The sequence below is a fragment of the Petaurus breviceps genome, unplaced genomic scaffold (assembly GCF_028583685.1).
Source record: "Petaurus breviceps papuanus isolate PSGF00001 unplaced genomic scaffold, PetGlider_PUasm1.0 175, whole genome shotgun sequence".
Classification (NCBI taxonomy): domain Eukaryota; kingdom Metazoa; phylum Chordata; class Mammalia; order Diprotodontia; family Petauridae; genus Petaurus; species Petaurus breviceps.
In genome coordinates this window covers 6,034,014-6,056,294 of record NW_027185764.1, presented here as the reverse complement: position 1 = coordinate 6,056,294, position 22,281 = coordinate 6,034,014, and the positions used below count along the sequence as shown (strand labels likewise).

Genomic DNA, 22,281 nt, shown 5'->3' with positions numbered 1-22,281 from the left:
TAGGGGAGAAGAGAAACCCCACAACTTCCTCAGGGTGCCCTAGGGCTGAGAGGCTTATTGCTGTGCCAGGCCTAGACTTTAGAGAGTCAGACCAGAGTAAAGACATTTTAGATGTTTGAAGGAAACAGGGAAGAAACCGATAGGCAGAAATCAAAGATTAAAAGGGGCAAAGAGATGATTGAGGGTGCAATGTATTTTCATCTATTGGCTCTACTTTCTACCATTTACAATCATTAAGTAATTTCTTCCTTTGAAATATCTCTTGGATTCACTTATTCTCTATTCTCAGTCCTGCCATCCTAATCCAGGGTTAATCAATTCACACCTGGATTACTACAACATCTTTCTGAGTGGTCTTTCTATTTCCAGTCTCTCCCTTCCAATTAATGTAGCTGCTAAACTGCTTTCCTAAAACACAATTTTCTTCATATTATTCATCTGTTCAAGAGCCTACAATGGTTTCCTACTGCATGCCCCTTTAGGTTCAAGGTCCCTCGTATTCAAGCCCTTGTTACCTTTACATCCTTATTTCCCCTTCCTCCCCTTCCTAACACAGAGCTCCTCATTAGCCTGCACTATTTGTTTACAATATTTACCCTTCTAGAACAATATCCTTCTCCCCTGGACGCTACTCAAGTTCTACCCATCCTTTAAAGCAAAGATGTCAAGTTCAAACAGAAACAGGGCTCATGAATTCAGATATAAGGATCTGGAGCAGGGCTACATATCGACAGTTTTAAAACATAATATCATCTATGTTTTATTGTATTGTATTTATTTTTGAAAATATTGCCCAATAATGTTTAATCTGGTTCAGGGCACACTTATGGCTGCAGATCTGACAACTCTGCTTTAAAGTCTACTTCATGTCCTTCATGAAGCCTTCTCAGATTATGCAGGAGCACAGTGATCTCTTCCTTCTTGAAGCACTTATTCCAGATTACTTGTTTCATATAAAATTTTTTTCTCAAAGTTATAAACTCTCTGAAAAAAGAAGCCACTTCTTATCCTGCATGTGGACCCTCCACTCACTATGTATTGCGTCTGCACAAAACATTCAATTCTTTCTTAAGCCTTCATTGTCTCTTGGCATTTAGTGTGCTGGAGAGCTAAGTTACCATATTTCATGCTTCAGAAGGTACAGCCATATTCCATAATCACAGAAGTTCTAACTAAAAAGGACCTGAGAGTTTACCTTATCTCAAGAGGCCAGGCTCAAAAAGGTTAAGTGACTTGCTAAAGGTCACAGAAAAAACAGTGGCAGAACAGAGACTTGGAATCCTAGTCCCTAACACCTCTTCCAATGCTCTTACCGCCATACATCAACAAATTGTTAATATTTTACACCTTAATTCCTTACTTTATCAAATCTATGACATCAAAAATCCTGACACAGCTGAGGAATAAGTGCTGAGAATTCATTCCCTTGAATTCCCCTGGGATCCAGGAAAGACTCATCAACAGGAGAAACTACCTGGACCCAGAAGTACCAGGTGAGGGCACTGATGGCGAGGGGAGTTTAAAAAAGCAGGACTGCTAAAGGCAGTCATTCATACACATGGAATGGATTTAGTAAAGGCTGGGAGAGCAGAAACCTGCAGAGCAGCCCCCCACCCCATGGCACTCATGACCCCAGGGATCCCGGCAGAATCCTGAAGATCCCAGAGCTCAGGCAGAGGCTTCAGCCTGTCATAGGATCCTCAACAGAATAACATCTTGCTCCAAGAGGCATCTACATGTAAGGATTGGAGGACAGTCCAATATATTCTCATGTGAATGCACAGGATACTTGGCTGAGACATGGCCTTTGGAGCATATGCAGAAAATCCCTACCAGGCTTTTTAAAATCAATTCTGGAGCCAGAACCAGGAGAACATTGAAAAGGCACTAACTGGATAAAGCATTTCTTCTTTTCTTCAGTAAGGCTGGCATTTTAGGAGGCTAAAATGCTGTGGGTTTTTGGGGGCAGGGGGGAAGGGGCGGCAAGCCCTCTCTCACCCAGATCCAACATGATGCCAAGAGCGGATGGCCTTGCTGTTGATCTGATTGAGTAGTCTGTCCTTTCCTGCTTTTATGTGAAGGAGAATGGAAATGGTTACAACCTTATGACTTTCATAAATTCTGGAAAGTAAGCCACAAAGAAGTCTATGTGCTAGAATCCAAGCCAGGATTTTCCAGAAGCCAGATAGTTCGGAGCAAAGAATTGAGTGCTCTGCCCAGTCCCACAGTGACAGAGAGAGAAATTCATCTATCCATCAGCTATGCCATATTTGGTGGGAATGAATGCCATACAGAAACTGCATTAAGCTTAAGCCCATTCTCCCTAAAGACAATGGTCATATAAGAAGCATGCTGTCTCCACTCCTGCTCCCTAGTGCAGAAATATTTATACTGTTTGCTATATCTTTGCAAAAAATGTTCCTTTATAAAAGCTAATCGATATTAATTGGTTAAATAGAACTTGGTCACCAGGTTGAAGGAACATACTTCCCTACAAACTTTAGCCAGTAGACACCCTGAAACTATCTCGGTATCCTAGAAACCCGCACTTAAGATGTAGCTCTGCCCTTGCTGTGAGAGGGTGAATCCAGAGACGTGTTATATGTAAATCCCAATAAAGTAGACAGTACTACATCCTAATATTTTTACTACTGGGCCATAATTCAAAGTAATTGTGTCCTTCCTCCAACATGCTATAGAGAGAATAATGAAGATTAAGGAATTATTTAATTATAAGCCCCCTAGAGTCTGGAGATGGTTGCACTCATTTGTGGATGAGGGCAAGAATGTGTTTACTGTTCAATTAGGTTTTCCTTTTTATTTATGTCTTAATACCAGACAGCATAATTCAGGGGACAGAATTCTGACCTTGGAGTTGAAAAGACCTGGGTTCAAGCCTCATCTCTGACACACAGTAGCTGTGCAAACCTGGCCAAGTCACTTAATGCCTCAGTGCAGTAGGCAGCTTTCAAAGATTGTAAGTTGCAGAGAAGATACGTTGGTGGAGGTTCAGTCTCCATTCCTATTCCTAATTAAATGTTTCACCCCACTAGATTTGGGGGAAATAGCGGGGTCTTCGATCTTATTTCTTATCAGGGACCTTATGTTACACTTATATTGAGTTTATTTAAAGAATTAAAGAGATCCAGTACTCCTTTCCCCTTGAGGTAGCTAGGTGGCACAGTGGATATAGCACTGGGCTTGGAATCAGGAAGACTCATCTTTATGAGTTCAAATCCAACCTCAGACTAGTTGCGACATGTCACTTAACCTCATTTTCCTCTGTAAAATGGGCTGGAGAAGGATATGGCAAACCACTCCAGTATCTTTGCCAAGAAAACCCCAAACGGGGTCACAGAGTCAGACACAACTGAAAAACAACAACCCCTTTTCCAAGACTGAAATGATTTTGAGTCTGTGTTTCACCACATGGGATTACCTTTTTTTAAAAAGAATTCCAACCCATTCCCCAACTGATAAAAAGTCACAGGATACGAACAGGCAGTTTTCAGAAGAATAAATCAAAGCTATCTATAGTCACATGACAAAATGCCCTAAATCACTGTTGATAAGAGAAGTGAAAATTTAAGCCACTCTGAGGTATCACCTCAGACCTATCAGAAATGACAAATGCTGGAGGGAATGATGGGAAGAAAGGTACACTAATAAATTGCTGGTGGAGTTGTGAACTGGTCCAACCACTCTGTAGAATAATTTGGAATTATGCCCAAAGGGCTATAAAACAGTGATCCAGTGACTCCTCTGATCCATCAATATCACTTACTAAGTCTGTATCCCAAAGAAATCAAAGAAAAGGGGAAAGAACCTATATAGGTACAGGACTATTTACAGCAGCTCTTTTTATGGGTAGCTAAGAACTGGAAATTGAGGGGGTATCTACTAACTGGAGAAGGGTCGAGCTAGTTGTGGCACACGACTGTGATGGAGTATTATTGTGCTATAGGAAATGACAAGGTGAGTGGTTTCAGAAAAATCATGACAAGACCTGTGTGGCCTGTCAAAGTAAAGTGAGAAGAACACAGTGTTGTAATGATAATGAACTGCAAAAGACCTGGCTACTCTACTCAAGACAATGATCTAAGACAATTCCAAGGACTCATGATGAAAAAAATGCTATCCACTGCCAGAAAGAGAACTGGTGAACTTTGAGTACAATTTGAAGTACAATCTTCTTGCTTTCTTGACTTTTTTGGCCTTTTCTTTTGCAATATATCTAACATAGAAACATGTTTTGCATAGCTTCACATGTAGAACTGATATTGTTTTGCTTGCCTTCTCAGTGGTAGGGGAGAGTGGGAGAGAGGAAGAGAATGTGGACCTCAAAATATAAAATTATGTTAAAAATAAAAAAGTTTATTTAAAGGAAATAAAAATATTTCCAACTTGATTTGGTTATTATCTTTTAGATCCTAATCTCTTTCCTAATATCCAGTCTTGTTAGTGTTTGTCCTTCATTTCTGAAGAGGAACAATGACAATGTGAAATAGATCTGAGGGAGGCAGAGTTACAGTTACCAACCTCACTCTTTCTTCCAGAGTCATCAAGTCCAGAGGCAAGACAAAAGTCAAGAGGCCCGGCAACGGCCCAGGATGCAATGTCTGACCAAGCTTTAAGTGTTCCAATAGTACCTGAGGGCCATTGGAACAAATGGTTCTCATCTGCCCATTCTTCCAGGGGAAGTCTTCACATGCTAACTCACTGAAGGGTTTGAGGTTACCCTCAACCTGATTTGGCCTGTCTGCCAAGGCTATTTCTCAGGGTGTGGCTGCTGCGCATGCTATAGCTTCATGGAACCATAGGTTGAGTGCTAGGTAGACACCAAAGGTAGATGAGTAGCCCTCACACCAGGGTGCTGCTCCTCCTTGAACACCCAATACCCTCCTTGAATACCTCCAATCTTGTATCAACTGCCTGTTGGACATCTCTAACTGGATGTTACATCAGCATCTCAAACCCAACACATCCAAAATGGATCTCATCTTTTTTTATCCTAAGTCAACCCAATTTCTAAATTTCCTTATCTCTATTAAAGGTACCTTCACATTTCCAGGGACCCAGGTTTGCTACTTCTGAGTTGTCATTGACTACTCTCTCTCCTTCACTCTCTCCACCCCCACCCAATCAGTTCCCAGGGCTTGTCGATCCTATATCCTAAGAGTTCTCAAATATTTCTGATGAATGGTACTCTCACCTGTTACTTGAACTCCTGTGATAGGTTCCGGCCTCTCCCCTCTATGACCAACCTCCACAGAACCACTAAAATGACCTTCCTGAAGCGCTCCCGGCTCAAGAGCCTTCAGGATTAAATACAAACTCTTTGATTGGCATTTCAAGTTCTTCACAATCTGTTCTACTTGTCCAGGTTTATTGCACATTATATCTTTTTTACCAACTGAATTCTAACCAACTTATCTACTTCCAATTGTTCAGAGGACATTCCATCTCTGACCTTTTCAAAGACTTTCGCAAATACCTAGAAAGTATTCTAGCCTCTCTTCTCTAGCTTCCTCCAAGGCTCAACTCCTCCCCCACTTCCTATGAGGAAACTTTCTTGATTCCCCCATTAGTACTCTTTTTCTCATCAAATGCTCATACATGTATTTATCAGTTTACACTTATATTGTAGAATGTAAGCTCCCAGAAGGCAGGAAACACTGTTCATTTTGTATTAGTATTTCCACTGCCTAGCAGAGTCTTGCACATTAAGAAATGCTTTTTAGATCATACTGGATAAATCTGGGGATTATTGTAAACTCTATGCAATTTTCCTGGTGCAATCCAGTTCACCTTCTTCCTATTTAATTCTGCACGCAGCTCACTATGCATCTGCAGTATCTATCAAATACAATACACAATTTACACTTGAAAAAATTCCAGAATACAGGAGAGTATGTCAAGACTAACCATTGTTTCCTTAGGTCCCAAAACCTAATTAGCACATCAAAATCAAGAGAGCCCAGAACCTTAAAGGAAATGAAAAGAACAGCTTCTCCTACCTGGAAAACAAGAATGCAAGGGGAAAACGTTAAAACTGGAAGGTTTTACACTGAAAAAAAATTTTTTTTTCAAGCATATGATGCTATATCTTGGACCACAGAGTTACCTTTTAAGACAAGACAGGATCTATTTACCAGGGATACTGTTCTTTGTAAGACATTTATTCTATTGCTAAAATTATGTACAGTGTAAAAGCCCTCTCAGGGTTGAGTCAACTCTAGTCATTCTTTTCTGTAATTTTTTACACAAGTCTGGCAATGCTAGAAAGTTTTTCTTAAGGGGCTTTTAAAAATGTATATATATTGTAGGATACCCTTTTTCAGTTTGATAAATCAGGTCACACTACCTCCCGACTCCTCTCTTTAAAGACGTCAAAATATAAGCAGATTTTTTTTTTTTGCTCGTGTGAGAAATGCAAACCACTTTTACCTCCTATTCATAATTATCCCTTTGGCAGGTGGAAAGTAAAGGGTTATTCCCACTGAGATGGCAGAAACCTTGGCTCCTAGAGAGGCACTTCCTGTCTCTGTCCCAAGCTCCAGGGTTTCTGAGTTCCCTTCCTCTCCCGCCCCCTTGAGATTTCCCGTTGTAGCCAGAATGAACTGTTTCCAGTTTCCTGTCTCCTCTCATTCCAAGTTGTGAGTTGGAAAGGGAAAGGTTGGGGTTTGGAGGGTAAGACCGCTCTTTCATAGAAAGAGAAAAACCTGGGCATGGTTGGGAATATTAAGACCAGCCTTAAAAGGGACCGGAACTAGACCCAGATCAGTACAGATGGTCAACTCCAATTTTCCCATCTCCTGGGAAAGAGTGAAGAAAGAATAGTATTCTCCAAGAGCTCTTTGACTCCCCTGTTTATTCATTTGTTTGCTGCTCCACTTTCCTCTCCTACACTTCTCCTCGGCCTAGTTTGAACAAACAAATATGCAGTTTCATTTCAGGTCTGTATCTTTCCCCATTCCTTGACAGCCCAGTTAAGACCAAGATAATTGTTGTGTATCCCGTGTATTTTTCCTGGGAAGAGGAGGGTCATCACAGCCCTGCAGAGATCGCCCTCTACTGGCTCCACAGGTAAGGGGGCACTACACTGGGTGAAGATTCATTCATCCCTGCTGCCTCCTCTTCAGTCCCTTTCTCTGACCTTTCTTTACTGTCCTCATTAAAGATAAGTTTATTCTGGGATTCAAGGGTCCTTTGGCCTTGCTGTCCTTCTTCACCCATTTCTTCATCTCATAGCTTCTCCTCTCCATATGATCAGTATCATGTCAATAAATCATCCTTTTAAAAACCAAAAGGCCTAAAACTAATTTCATTGTCTTCCCCCAAAACTGCATCTTCCTCCCAGCTTTCCTTTTTCCTTATCCAGTTACTTAGGAATAGAGCACCTCCCTGCCCCACAGCCGAGTCCTGTCGATTCTCTCTTTGAAGGGTCTGTTGTCCCTAGCACGTTATCTGCCAAACAGAAGAGTTTGTATTTTATCCTAGAAGAGTGACATGAATATATCTGAAATTCATGTATATATCAATTTGGCAGCAGTTTTGAAGTACATTGTAGTGAAAAGAGACCACTCTTCCTATATGCAAACTGTCCTGTCCAAGCAACAGTCTAAGTCACTGTCTCTGAATTGACCCCTTGTGAGTCCCGTTACCCACTTTTGGTTATACCCTTCCCTCACAAAATCTCCCTGATTTTCTCAATTCTTATCTAAATTTTACCCATTTTCAAGATCCTCTTCTGTGAAACCTCCCCTGACCAAACTCAACCTAGAATAATTTCTGTACTTTGGTCTACCATTCATTTGACATTTACGATATACTGCCTTATACTGGTAGTGATAGTCTCCTGTGTTAATTTCTTGTCTCTTTAACTACTTTGTAAACTCCTTCAAAGCTAGGACCATATTCTTTGTATCATATTCCACTGTACCCAGTACATAGCAGGTGTTCAGTAAGATTTGTTGAATGAATGTAGCACAAGGTTTGCCACAAGGTGACACTATACACAAATAGACCATTAAATTCAACAAATTCAGTATACATTTACTGAGGACTTCCCATGCAGAAGGTCTTCAGCTAGTTACTGAGGGAAAAGCAAAATTAAACAAGATAGAATTAACTGTCTTAAAGAAGTTTACAATCTAGTAGAGGAGATAAGATATGTCCAGAAATAATTATGATATATAAATAGAATGTGTCAAGTGCTTTAAGGAAGACACAAAGAACTATGAGAGCTCAGGGTAGGGAGAAATTACTATTGGCTGGTGTTACTTGAAAAAGAATTAATCAAAGAGAATTTGAGCTTGATAGATGGGTAGAATTTCATTAATTAATGGGGAAGGAATATAATTAGAATGATATGAGCAAAGGCATAGGGGCATGAAAGCCCAGATTTTGTCTGAAGTGAAAGTAGTCCAGTTTGGTGGAAATGTTGAGCAAAGAAAGGGTACTTAGTAGTATGAGATGAGTTAGAAAAATAGGTTGAAACCAAATTGTGAAAGGCCTTAAAATCCAGGCTAAAACTTTTAGATTTTAATTAGTAGGAAGTCAGGAGTCACCAAAGACTCTTTTTTTTTTTTTTTTTGCTTTTTTTGGAGGGCAGTTAGGATTAAGTGACTTGCCCAAAGTCACACAGCTAGTAAGTGTGTCAAGTGTCTGAGGCAGGATTTGAACTCAGGTCCTCTTGACTCCAGGGCCAGTGCTCTATTCACTGTGCCACCTAGCCACCCCACCACCAAAGACTCTTAAGCAGTAAAATGACATGTAAAAAAAAACCCTAAGCATTAGGAAGATTAATCTGTACTGTGTGTAGGATACGGAGAAAAGACTAGAACTAAGCAGGCCAGTTAGGACATTACTGGGCAATAATCCAAATTAGAAAATTAATGAGGGTCTGAATTAGGGTAGTAGATCGGGAATGAAAAGGAAGGGACTAATTTAAAGAGAGACTGTGGAAAAAGAATAAATAATACTTTGTGACTGCTTGGATGTGACAGAAGAGGGAGGAGTCAAAGATGATTCTAGGGTTCTGAGCCTGGGTAATAGGAGAATGGGTAATGCCATGAACATAATATATTGAAGGGGGGATATGGTAAGTATGATTTTGGATATATTTTATTCCTGCCCAGGATTCACTATCAGCATTATATTCATTATTATTATATTCATCACTATTATAAGTGTTCATAATTACTTTGCACCAAAAGTTGCCATGTAACTAAATACTAGCAGTAGTGCACATTTAAACATTTTTAAGAAACAAAAAAAGACACTAATTAGAACCCTGAGTAAATAAAATATTTGCATCATAAAGGAAAACAGCTTCAAAAGATTTAAGAACTCTAATCGATGCAATGGCTAACCATGATTCTAGAAGATCACTGATAAATCATACCTCCCGTTTAGAAAGAAGTGACGGGTTAGAGGTACCAGACGTGCATTTTCTGACGGGTGGATGTGTTTTGCTTGAATATTCTTTTTCTAAATAGGGTAGAATATTTAATGTTTTCGTTTTTGTTTATTTGGGGGGAAGAGAAAGTGAGAATAGTAGTGATATCCAAAAAAGAAGAGTGTTAATGAAAATTTTTAAAATATAGAAGGCAGTTCAGAGACATAAAGAGAACAGTATTAGAATTGCCCTGTTAAATTTATTACATATTTTAAAGACCCAACAAGCTGCATGTAATTGAGTCAGTCTCATATGTAATTCTTATTTTCTGTTCTTTGTATATGAAAGTAGCCATGTTTGTTGGTACCAGTCATATTTTTTAAAGTTCATAATTTTTTAAAAGAAAAAATAAGGGGCTGAAGCAAAACCTATTATGCTTCAGCTGAAGTAAAAAAGGCAATGTTATCAACCATGATCTCAGAAAAAGCAAAAACAAAAAAAAAAAGACAGAATCAGGGAAACAGTATTTTACTAAAAGGTATGATAGACAATGAATTAATATAAATAATGAACATATGTGCACCAAAAGACATTCTGTTGCTGTTCAATTGTTTTAGTTGTGTCCAACTCTTCATTACCCTATTTGAAGTTTTTTTGGCAAAGATACTGAAGTGGTTTGCTATTTCCTTCTTCAGCTCATTTTACAGATGAGGAAATTGAGGCAAGTGACTTGCCCAGGGTCACACAGCTAGTAAGTATCTGAGGTCAGATTTGAGTCTTCCTGACTTCAGGCCTGGTGCTCTATCCACTGTGCCATCCACCAAATGGCATAGCATCCAAATTTTCGAAGAAAAAGTTAAATGAGTTACAAAAGGAAATAGACAGTAAAATTATACTAGTAGAAGATCTCGTTTTACTCCTTTTAGACTCAGATAAATATAACTGTAATATAAACTAAAAGTTGAGGAAATAAATAGAATTTTAGAAAAGTTATATATGATAGACCTCTGGAGAATATTGAATGGAAATAAAGAGGAATATAAGCATACTTTAGAGATCTTGCAGGTTTGGTTCCAGACCACCTTAATAAAGTACATACTGCAATAAAGTGAGTCAGACACATTTTTTGGTCCCCCGGTACATATAAAAACTATCTTTACACCATACTATAGTCTATTAAGTGTGCAATAGAGTTATGTCTAAAAAACAATGAACATGCCTTAATTTAAAAATACTTTATTGCTATAAAAAAATGCTAACCATCATCTGATCCTGCAGTGAGTCATAATCTTTTTGCTGGTGGAGGGTCTACCTCAGTGTTGATGGCTGCAGACTGATCAGGGTGGTGGTTGCTGAAGGTTGGAGTGGCTGTGACAAAAATGAAGTTTGTAGCATGGATTGACTCTTCCTTTCATTTGAACACTTAGAGGCTATTGTTGAGTTATTAATAGACCTAATTTCAATACTGTTCTGTTTCAGGGAATAGGGAAGACAAAGGAGAGGTAGAGAGAGGGGAGAACAACTGGTCAGTGGAGCAGTCAGAACACACACAACATTTATGAAGTTCATCTTACAGTCTGTGCAGTTTGTTGCACCATAAAACAATTACAACAGTAACAGTAAAGATCACTGATTACAGATCACCATAACAAATATAATAATAATGAAAATATTTTAAATTATTAAAATGTGACACATAGACACTAAGTAGGCACAAAATGTTGGAAAAATGGTGCCAAAAGACCTTCAATTTATAAAAAACAAGATCTCTGCCAAGGGCAATAAAGCAAAATACAATAAAACAAGATATGCCTGTTTACCTATTTTTCAGCAGTGTATGGCACCTTCACAAAAATTAACCATATATTTAGGGATAAAAACTTCACAAATGCAGAAAAACAGAAGTATTAAATGTACTTTTGGGGGACCACAATGCAATAAACATTACATTCAATAAAGGGCATTTGAAGCATAGATTATAAATTAATTGGAAACTAAATAACTAATCCTAAAGAATGAGTGGGTGAAGGGGTGGCTAGGTAGTGCAGTGAGTAAAGCGCTGGCCCTGGAGTCAGGAGGACCAGAGTTTGGTTCTGGCCTCAAACACTTAAACCCACACAAAAAAACTATCCATGGAACCTTGGGCAAGTTACTTAACCCCAACTGCCCTCAAAAAAAAAAAAAAGGAACTGAACAAACCCTGAGTTCCCTAAGGAAAAAAAAAACCCAAGACCAGATAGATTTACAAGTAAATCCTACCAAATATCTGAAGAACAATTTAATGCTATTTAAACTGTTTGGGCAAATAGTTAAAGAAGGCCTAGCAAATTCCTATGACACAAATATAGTTTTTGATATATAAACCAGGGACAGCAAAAGCAGAGAAAAGAAAACTATAGACCAACTTCCCTAATGAATATTGATGTAAAAAAATTTAACTAAAACACTAGCAAGGAGACTAGACTAATGTATCACAGATCATACTCTGTGACCAGATGGGATTTATGCCAGGAATCAGTCGGGTTGGTTCAATATTAGGAAACATAACAAAAACATCAAAATCATATGATTATATTAACAGATGCAGGAGAAGCTTTTGACAAAATCTAACACCCATTCCTATTTTAAAAAACACTAAAAAGTATAAGAATAAATGGGGCTTTTCTTAAAATGGTAGGTATTTATCTAAAACCAAAAGCAAGCATTACCTATAATGGGAATAAAACAGAAACCTTTACACAATAATATCAGGCAGGCATGAAGCAATGACATCCATTATCACTATTATTCAGCACTGTACTAGAAAGGCTAGCTATACCAATAAAGCAATAAAAAGAAAAATAAACTGAAGGAATAAGCACAGGCAACAAGAATACAAAACCATCACTTTTTGCTGATGACATGGTGATATACTTAGAGAACCCTAGAAAGTCCACTAAAAAACTAGCTGAAATAATTAACAACTTTAGCAAAATTGCAGGATATAAAATAAACCCACACAAACTATCACTGATTCTATATGTTACCAACAAAATGATTTAAATTCCAGAGAAATTCCATTTAAAATAACTAGTCAGATTAAAGTAGTTGAGAGTCTATCTGCCAAGACACACAGAGGAACTATATGAACACAAGTACAAAACACTCCACACAAATACAGAGCTAAATAACTGGAGAAATATCAATTGCTCATAGGTAAGTTAAGGCAATATAATAAAAATTACAATATTGCTTAAGTTAATTTACTTACTTAATGCCACGCCAACCAAACTACCAAAGAATTGCTTTATAGAGCTAGAAAAAATAACAAAAACTCATCTGGAGGAACAAAAGGTCAAGAATATCTGGGGGAATCAATGGGGAAAAAAATGAGAAGGATGGGGACCTATCACTACCAGATCTCGAACTATAATATGAAGTGGTAATCAACAAGACGATTTAATACTGGATAAGAAATAGAGTAGTAAATGGAACAGATCAGACACAATATATAGAAGCAAATGAGCACAGTAACCCATGTTTTACAAACTCAAAGACCCCAGTTATTGGGATAAGAATACACTATTTCACAAAAACTGTTGGGAAAACTAGAAAGTAATCTTGCATAAACTAGGTATAGACCAACACCTTGCCCCATATATGAAGATAAGGTCAAAATGGGTACATGATTTAGACATAAAGGGTGAAACCAGAAGCAAATTAGGAGAGCATGGAAGAAATTACCCATGAGAGCTATGGATAGGGGAAATCTTCCCAACGATACAAAAGATAGAAAGGTTTATGAGACGATAATTTTGGTTAAATAAAATAAAAAGGTTTTGCACAAATAAAACCAGTGTGGTCAAACTGGGAAACAGTTTTTACAGCAAATTTCTCTGATAAAGGTCTCATTTCTCAAATATATAAGGAACTGAACCAAATTTATAAAAATAAGAGTCATTCCCAATTGATAAGTAGTCAGTCAAAGGATATGAACAGTTTTCATAAGAAGGAATCAAGGTTACCAAGTCATTAAAAAAAATTTCTTCATCATTAATAACTGGAGAAATGCAAATTAAAACAACTCAGAGGTACAACCTCACACCCACCCGATTGGCCAATATGACAGAAAAAGAAAATGACAAATGCTGGAAGGGATGTAGTAAAATAGGTACATTAATGAACTGACAGCAGATCTGTGAACTGGTCCAACTACTCTGGAAAACAGTTTCGAACTCTTACCTTTTGATCCAGTAATACTGCTACTAATACTACTCTATACTTCAAGAACTTCTTTTTAAAAAAGGTAAAGGACTCATATGTACAAAAATAGAGCAACTCTTTTTGTGGTGACAAAGAATTGGAAATTGGGGGGGAAATTGGAACTGAAAATAAAAATAAAATTAAGAAAAAGGGAACAAGTTTACTTATATATTGTGACAGCATAAATGAGACAAATTAGTTGATGTTGTGAAAGCTACCCAAAACTAAACAATGATCATGGAAATTGTATAGTTGATTATTAAAATGAAGAGATCAATAATAAAAGCCAGGTAGATGAAAAACAGAAAGTAGAGGGATCCTGGGTGAATGGAGAAAGAGAAGGTGGGAATAAGGGAGAAGAAAATGGCAAAAAGTATGGACTGGAGTGGAATATTCAGCAAAATTGGCAGATGACAAGAAAAGAAGCAGATATGGATTTCCTTTAAAAAAAAAAATTCCATGATAGGTTATGGCATCAGGCCCAGCTCTCTCCTATATGCCAGCCATGGTACTGTCCGAATTACAATGAATAATGGTTACCCAAGTGTCTATAAAATCAGAGTCATCAGACAGAATCCATATTCCATATATTTGATATTAAAATCATACTAATACACTTAAAAGATTTTGAACAAGGTTGAAATTTTAAAAGGTTGTGCTACCTATTGGGACCAATGTTTACCTATGAAGTAGTATGGCATAATGATTTGTATACTAAACTTGGAAGTCCAGAAAGGGCCAAATCCTTTTTCAAATACTGGTTATGTTATCCTTGGCAAGTCACTTAACCCCTATGTCTCAGTTTCCTCTTCTTTTTAATGAGGGTGTTGGACTCATTGTGTCTCTTACGTTCTTTCCACCTCTAAATCTGTGTTCCTATTATCAGGATAGGACAACTAGGTGGCACAGAAAATGGAGTGCCAGGCCTGGAGTCAGGAAGACTCTTGAGTTCATGGGGTGGCTAGGTGGCACAGTGAATAGAGTATCTGCCCTGCAGTCAGAAGGACCTACATTCAAATCTGGCCTCAGACACTTAACACAAAAACTAGTCGTGTGACCTTGGGCAAGTCACTTAATCCCAATTGCCCTAACTTCCTTTCTCCAAAAAGCAAAAAAAAAAAAAAAATTATAATTGGAAATTGGTGTCAAGAATATCTATTTTTCCACCTCTTATTCATACTAAACTTTTGGGCAGCTAGGTGGCATAGTGAATAGAGCACCTGCCCTGGTGGAACTCAGAGGACCTGAGTTCAAATCCAGCCTCAGACACTTAACACTTGGGCAAGTCACTTAACCCCAATTGCCCTACCTTGTGCTCTCCCCCCCCAAAAAAAAAACAACTCTGAGTTCAAATCTGGCCTCAGATACTTACTTGTCATGTGACCCTGGGCAAGTCACTTAACCCTATTTGCCTCAGTTTCTTCATCTGTAAAATGAGTTAGAAAAGGAAATGACAAACCACTCTAGTATCTTTGCCAAGAAAATCCCAAATAGGGTCATGAAGAACCAGACACAACTGAAAGAAAACAACTGAAATTATCAGGATATTCATGAGCTTTGGTCTGTACCTAGATGTGACACTTCCACTTTTCTACTGTCACAAGCTGTTATTAGTACAGAAGTTCCCTACCTGGGGTATTCATAACCTCAAGGGTATGAGGAGTTTGTCAAAGGAGTATAGGGAACTTAGCAAATAACTATATAATCCTATATCAAAATATGCCAATAGTAATAATGAAAAAATGGTGAATTAGGAGAGAGAAGGATGGGTGGGAATAGGGAGAGAAAGGAAGTGGTGAGGATTACGGTGGTTCTGAAAAAAATTCAGAGACAGCTCAAAGTTGAGCTTAGTGCTCCTGGAAAGGCTGAAGCTGGTGGACTACTTAACACTTATGAATGCAATTCTGAGCTGCAGTAGGGATAAAACTAACAGGTGTGTGTATGTTGCTAAGTCTGGCACCAATATGGTGTTGAGGATGGGCAACAGGCTGCCTAAAATCAGCCCAGGTCAGAAACAAGTCAGAGCTTCCATGCTAAATGGCATTAGGCCTTTGAATGACCACTGCACTTCCACCCTGAGTGAGATAGGAAGACCTAGTCTCAAAAAACAAAACCAAAAAAACAGCTGAAAGAATAATTCCTACTTAACAAAACCAAGTTAATGAGACTTAGATAAAAGCAACAATAACCCAGTGAAAGATGGGCTAATTGGTCTTCATAATAACTAATAACTAAAAAAAATAACTAAAAACTCAGAACTGATTCTAATCCATGAAGTAACAAAATTTTTGGTGTAAACTTGAAGAAACATATGCCATTCCTAATAAATGTGGCTCATAAGGCTTTAATTTCATTTATAACAATTTATCTCTATGAATAAGTATTCCTAGTCCTATATACTCAATGAAATCCAAAGCAAGAGACAAACAGGAAGATGGATATGATATGTGGGTATCTTTCAAAAACTATACTGAGAATGTTTTTGTTGACAAAAAAAGAGAATCTGGGGTTCACCCTAATTTATTTTACTGTGTTCTGATGAATATTTAACAATTTTGTGATACTAAAAAAGTTATATACCAAATAAAGCATTATTGAGTTTTTTAAAACCCTCTTTATTTTGTTTCTTATATGCATATATATGCATGGTAAACTCTAGACTTTATTTCCCTTCATATTGAATGGAGATATGGGAAGGTTCTTTGACAGCCAAAGAGTACAGGGTCCAAAAGTTTGGGAACCTTTAGTCTATGGGTCAGAGATCCAATAAGATCTCTGACTAAGATCTCTGACTTAATTTTGGCAGATAAGAAGGGTCTCAGGGCGGCTAGGTGGCATAGTGAATGGAGCACTGGTCCAGGAATCAGACACTTAATCCCAATTGCCGTACCTTCCTCTCTCCAAAAAGCAAAAAAAAAAAAAAAAAGATTTATGATTGGAAATTGATGTCAAGAATCTCTATCTTTCCATCTCTTATTCATACTAAACTTTTGGGAGGCTAGGTAGCACAGTGAATAGAGCACCTGTCCAGGAGGATCTGAATTCAAATCCAGCCTCAGACACTTAACACTTACTAGCCATGTGACCTTGGGAAAGTCACTTAACCCCAATTGCCCTGCTTTCCTCCCTCCAAAAAAGAAAAAGAAAAAGAAGGGTCTCTCTGGGACTATCTGGCACAGGAGAGCTAAATGTTTAATGTGAACATCAGTCTGAGATAAAGGTTCATACATACAACATAGGGTCTTGGCCACAAAAGAGAATGATCACATTCACTCCACATGGCAGAAAATCCCAGCACTTTCCCTAGGATATGGACAGTATGGGGCAGTAGCTTATGCAAACACTATATATAGCTGGAATGCTGAGTTCAAGAAACAGTTAATAGAGCCTAGTTTGACTGGATCATATGTAAACGAAGAACTGTAATACAAAACGAATTTGGAAAGAGAGATAGGAGTCAGAGTTAACTGCCAGGGGAAGAATTTGTATTTTATCCTATTAAAAAAGGGAAGTTACTGAAGATTTTAGCAGGAAAGTAGTATTTTAATAGCATGAATTTAGCAGTTGTGAAGAGGGTGAACTGGAAAGAGGAGAGGTTAGAAAAAGGAAGACCAATTAGAAACGCGTTACTATCCAGGCAAGATGTCATGAGGGTCTGAACTAGGACAGTGGCTCTGAGTTTTCTCAACTGTAAAGTAGGAGACTAGAGAATCTCTAAGATGCTTCCTAGTTTTAAATTTATGATCCTATAATAATCCAATAGGCATATGAAATGCCATGGAGGTAAAATCAATAAGATTTAGAAAGCAAATGCATATGAGGGGGAAAAAAAAGGAATAAAGATTCGCTCCAAAATTGCAAAGCTGGGTAATTGGAAGGATGATAGAGTACCCTCTTTAGAAACAGGGAAGTTGGTCCGAGGGGTTTAAGAAAAAAAGATAAATTCAATTCTGGACATGTTGAGTTTGCATACCAACTTGGTAACCATTTCCAACGTGCAGCTAGCAACAAATTCAGGAATCATTGGCAGAATTGATCATTAAAGCCATAGAAGTTGATGATGATATCAATGAATAAAGAAAGAGAAGAGAGCCTGGGACAGAATCTTTGCAGACACCCATGATCAGAGATGAATAACATTCCAGCAAAGGAAACTGAAAAGTGACGAAACAGGTACGAGAACCAGCAGAGAGCTGTCATGGAAGCTAAGAAAGTATACAGTCACAAATGTCAGTATGTTGAAAATTTTAAAAAGATCATTGGATTTTATCTGACACTTCTACCCACTTGTCCTTCGAGATCTTTTCATGTTAAAAACTCTGGAGTCCTTAGGACCAAGTGCCATCATGCAAAAGACCATACCAGCGTAGAAGAGGCTAAATTGGAATATAGGCACCATCCATGAGGCGTGGACATGTTTAGAGTCACCATTCCTGGTTTTGGTGAGAAGCTTTGGGAGCCTATGTGCCTTTGAGAGAAAGAAGAGTTCCCCTATTGCTTACTGAGGCAGAAGAACTGATGATTCAATGGCTGTTTAAAAGGAAGAGACACCTCTCTTCCTTTTTGGTTTCTAATCACATCAGCACCATTTTGAGCCTGCTTCCAGAGTAGAGGAAGAATGGCCTTGTCCCATCTATCCCCTCCTCAGCCTCCATTTATCCATGAGTACATGGCATCTAGCTAGGCAAGTCTGAGCCTGAGTTTCATCTGCTTTCACTTTTTCTTCTTCCCAAGCAAATGCATATCTATGTGTCCCGACTTGGAGGCAAGCTTGTGAGTGCCATAGGTCCAGAGGTACTGGATCCCAGTGAGTTAGTGCTGAATGGCAGCAAGTGAGGAGTCCCTAATAACTACTCCAGCACTCTCAGAAAGGACAGCCTTGGTCACTTTAAAGCAGCTTTGTACCAGGAGTTGTTTGAACAGTATAGAGCCAAAATGAAATGTAAATGTACTTAGTCAGCATGTTCTAATAAGGTCTCAGCTTCCTAGCACATTATAATAGCAGTTACATGGCAGCTGCATGGTGCAGTGGAGAGAAGTGGGCCTGGAGGCAGAAAGATCTGCGTTCAAATCCCACCTCAGACACACTTCTTAGCTATGTCACCTTGGGCAAATTACTTAACTTCTGTCTGCCTCAGTTTCCTCAACTGTAAAATGGGAATAACAGTAGCCAACCATCTTCTATTTTTAGCATTTCTTTTGTGTATAGGAATGAAATATCTATCTCATATCTGCTTCAAATTGTACAGTGATCACCTTTCTATTCCACCTCTCCCTTTAGGGAGAAACCTAAGCTGCAAGTAAACTTCCCCTCAAGGTGAGGTGAGAAAGATTTGACAAGTAGGAGAGAGTGAATAAAAGGAATCCACCCCTTCTCATTAGAGGCCAGACTCTCCCTAGGTTTGAACTTTTTCCAATCACATACCTGGGTCATACTTAGGTCCAGAACAAAAGGGACCCTGATTGGAGAATGGAGTAATCTAGTATTCAGGTTCCAGTACCAGCAAGGTTCTTCCAGGTTACACCGGCAAAAAAAGTAATTTCCCATTTCAATGTTCAACCTGAATCCTAAGGTCTACAGCTCTTCTTGCTATCGCAGATCTAAAGTGATTTCGTTTCCCATCTCCACTGCCCTAAGTTCAGGGAAAGGAGGTGGCAAAAAGAAAGGTAGCTCCTCAGAGAGAATCCATTGGTATTCTTGCCTCTGCATGCAATGCCAGAGGGACACAAGAAGCAACTCTGACCAACAGTTCTTAGGCCTGGTGCCTCGATTGGATAGCTTTTGGAATTTCCCTTGGTATTCCAGAAATCTAAAGGTTGAGGATCAGTTCCCTAGGTCTCAGAATCACGAGCCTTCCAATGGTCTGTGCAATCTTCCCTTTTCCTATTACTAAAATAGGGGCGTTTCTGTGCAAACACAACAGTCATACAAAAAAGTTAGAGACCGTTTGTTTTCCTGAGTCCAGGAGGAAAATGCACACAGCGGAAGAGGAAGATTTTTCCTCCTCTCCTCTTTTTATGTTATTCCTGCCACTTACTCACCACACATACCTAGCTACAGATATAGCTTAATTTTCTCACAACCATTTACTTTTCTTTGTGTCTATGTAACTTCAGGACTTACCTCCACTCCACTGTGGGCTTTCCTTCTCTGCACCACCCCAAGTCCATCCCAAGTGACCTAGGAATGACTTAGCAATGGGGGCAGTCAGGCTGAAAGACTGTAGAACTCTACCTGATTTCACAGTGTAACTGGGCAGAGTATACAGTAGAGGCCAAAGCAGGGGATCCTAAGAGGCATTGAGTTTTCAAATTCAGAGAAGGGTTGGTGGGAAAGTGTAATGGAAATGCAAATTTGGAAGATCTTCCCTGCCCCTAGGCTAAAATGCACTTGAAGTCTGGGGAGGGAGGCTTGTTTTTCAGTAGATACTTCTTGATTGGCCAGTGAGTCAATAAGGTTGTTACATTCTCTGAGCCAGGAGAAGGTTATATAAGCCCTGATGTGTAGCTTTGTTTTGGGACTCACTTTGAGAAGTGTTCTGTGATTTGATCTGAATTCTGGGAAGCGGTTGTTGAGAGTCCCCCGGCTTTGAAACCCAGATGTTGTTTGGTATGGATGTAATGGTTGCACAGTTTGGAAAGCTGTGTACTTGATCTGTTTCTGTCTTGATAATACTGTCTGTATATTCTGAAGTTTGGGGTGCTGACCTTTTTCCCCTGAACGAGGTAAACGATACATATCTGACTGATTAAAGTAAGCTTGTTAACCCATTTTGAGTTGCTTTCCTTTATCAAAGCAGATCCAAGAACCTGTGTGAGCAGCCACCCTGAGGACCCTTGCAAGGGTGCTTGCTGCTACAGAAAGTTAGTCTAGAAAACCACACTAGAGCCTGTACTAGTATTCAGACACATAGAACCCACAAAAATGCAAAAATATCTTTTTTTTTTTTTTTGGTCTTAGTAGCCTTGGTTTTTGTTTTGCTGGGTTATTTTCTTGTTGTTTGGCCAGATCCATGATTTCACTGGCATAGGGAACTTCTAGGGGCATTAAGAGGTTAAATGATTTGCCCAAGGTCACACAACCAGGGACAGGGCTTGAACAGGACTTCCGGAGTCAGAGGGCAGCTATGTCCACTATATGGGCTGTTGCCTCTTAATCCTGGACTAAATGCTGAGGTTTTGACAGTCTAGACGCAAAGTCTTAAGAGTCCTAAAACCTGAATTTAAATTCCAGCTCTGTCACTCGCTCTTAGTTACCTGATCCGAGCATCGGTGGACCTCTTTGCCCGTTTCCTGGTCCACAAAACAGGGAAGACAGGACTGCTAACTTAAAAGGTAATGTGAGGAAAGCACGTTGTGAAACTTTAAAGCGGTACATGAGTTAGCATCATTATTAGGATGGCATCACAGGAGGGAATTCTGAGGGAGAATCTGAAAGCAAAATTGGGAAGCACCTTTGACAACTGAAAGGTTATTTGGGATGGGATCAGGGAGAAAGAGTTTTTAAAAATGTGCTGCGCCTTTCCAGGTATTGGTAAATTCTGGGTTAAGTGACCAGGAAAAAAGGAAAGTGGTTTATCTACTTGAAAGCAAGCCTGGGTCCCCGAGTCTGGTGGCCAGGGGGAGATCTAGCGACCTATAACAAGTCATTTCAGCTCTGAGCCCCGGGCTCCTCCTGCAGCGGCCCAGATGGACGTGGGGACTCTGAAACCCGCGTACAATGAGTGCTGTACCTACATCGGTGATTCTTCTGGTCCTCCACCTGCTCGTGGATGCACAGTAACGGCCCCTTTCACTCTGCCAGCACTTACTCCCATTTTACAGAGGGGCAAAGAGAGGCCGGACTTCGCCGGGATCTCACGACAGAGCCCCTCCCCCAGCCCTGGGAGGAAACCAGTCGCTTCCACCAAGCACCTGACTCATCCCCCGGGGCCCAGGCTCTTCTCCCCGGCCCCCTCCCCAGCTAGGAGCTTACAACACGGCAGGCAGGGGCTCGGGCGTGTCCGGGCCGAAGGCGAGCCCGGGGGGCACTCGCCCTGGGCTGGCAGCCCCGCTCAGTCCTCGACCTCAGCCTCCGGGGGAGAAGGGGAGGAGGAGGGGACGGCGACGGCTGCGGCCCCTGACCTTGCGCTTCCCAAGCCAACCGACCGGCTCGTGCTGGGGGGCGGGGTCGTGCAGGGAGGGGGAGGGAGAGAAAGCCTGGAGAGTCAATCGCGGATTGGCTAAGGGCCTGGAGGCGGAGCTTTTGTGGGGACGGCTCGGGGCGCTCGGCTCTCTCCAGAGAAAGGGACCTCCTTGAGAACCTCTTCTGTGCCTTCCAGTAGACCCAGCTCTTTCCCGTGCTCCCCGCCCCTCCACGGGTAGCCAATCAGAAAGACGGAACCCTTAAAAGGCGGGGCGGAGACGCACTCTGATTTGGTTGGTCGGCTTGTTGGTTGAGGGTTGCCTCGCGTCTGAGGGGTAATGTGTGGGTGAAGGGAAGCATAGGCCACGTGGACCGTGAGGCTGAGAAATGGAAAAGTTCCGTTCCTGGCTGGGCTTGTCCTTCCACGCTCCGTGGTCTCATTCGCGGCGCCGAGCGCCAGGGAGCAGACCTGCGGGGCGGGGCTCGAGCGGATCTCCTGCCCTCTCTGGAGCCC

General features: G+C 40.1%; 1 long non-coding RNA gene across 1 annotated transcript in view; it reads left to right on the top strand.

Moving 5' to 3' along the window:
• The first annotated feature begins 6,558 nt into the window (after positions 1-6,558).
• LOC138158584 (uncharacterized) overlaps positions 6,559-22,281 on the top strand; it is a 48,894-nt gene continuing 33,171 nt past the window's right edge. Inside the window, exons 1-2 of the long non-coding RNA XR_011167678.1 lie at positions 6,559-6,656; positions 6,985-7,086. This is a non-coding gene — a long non-coding RNA (uncharacterized lncRNA). The remainder of the gene's footprint in view (positions 6,657-6,984; positions 7,087-22,281) is intronic.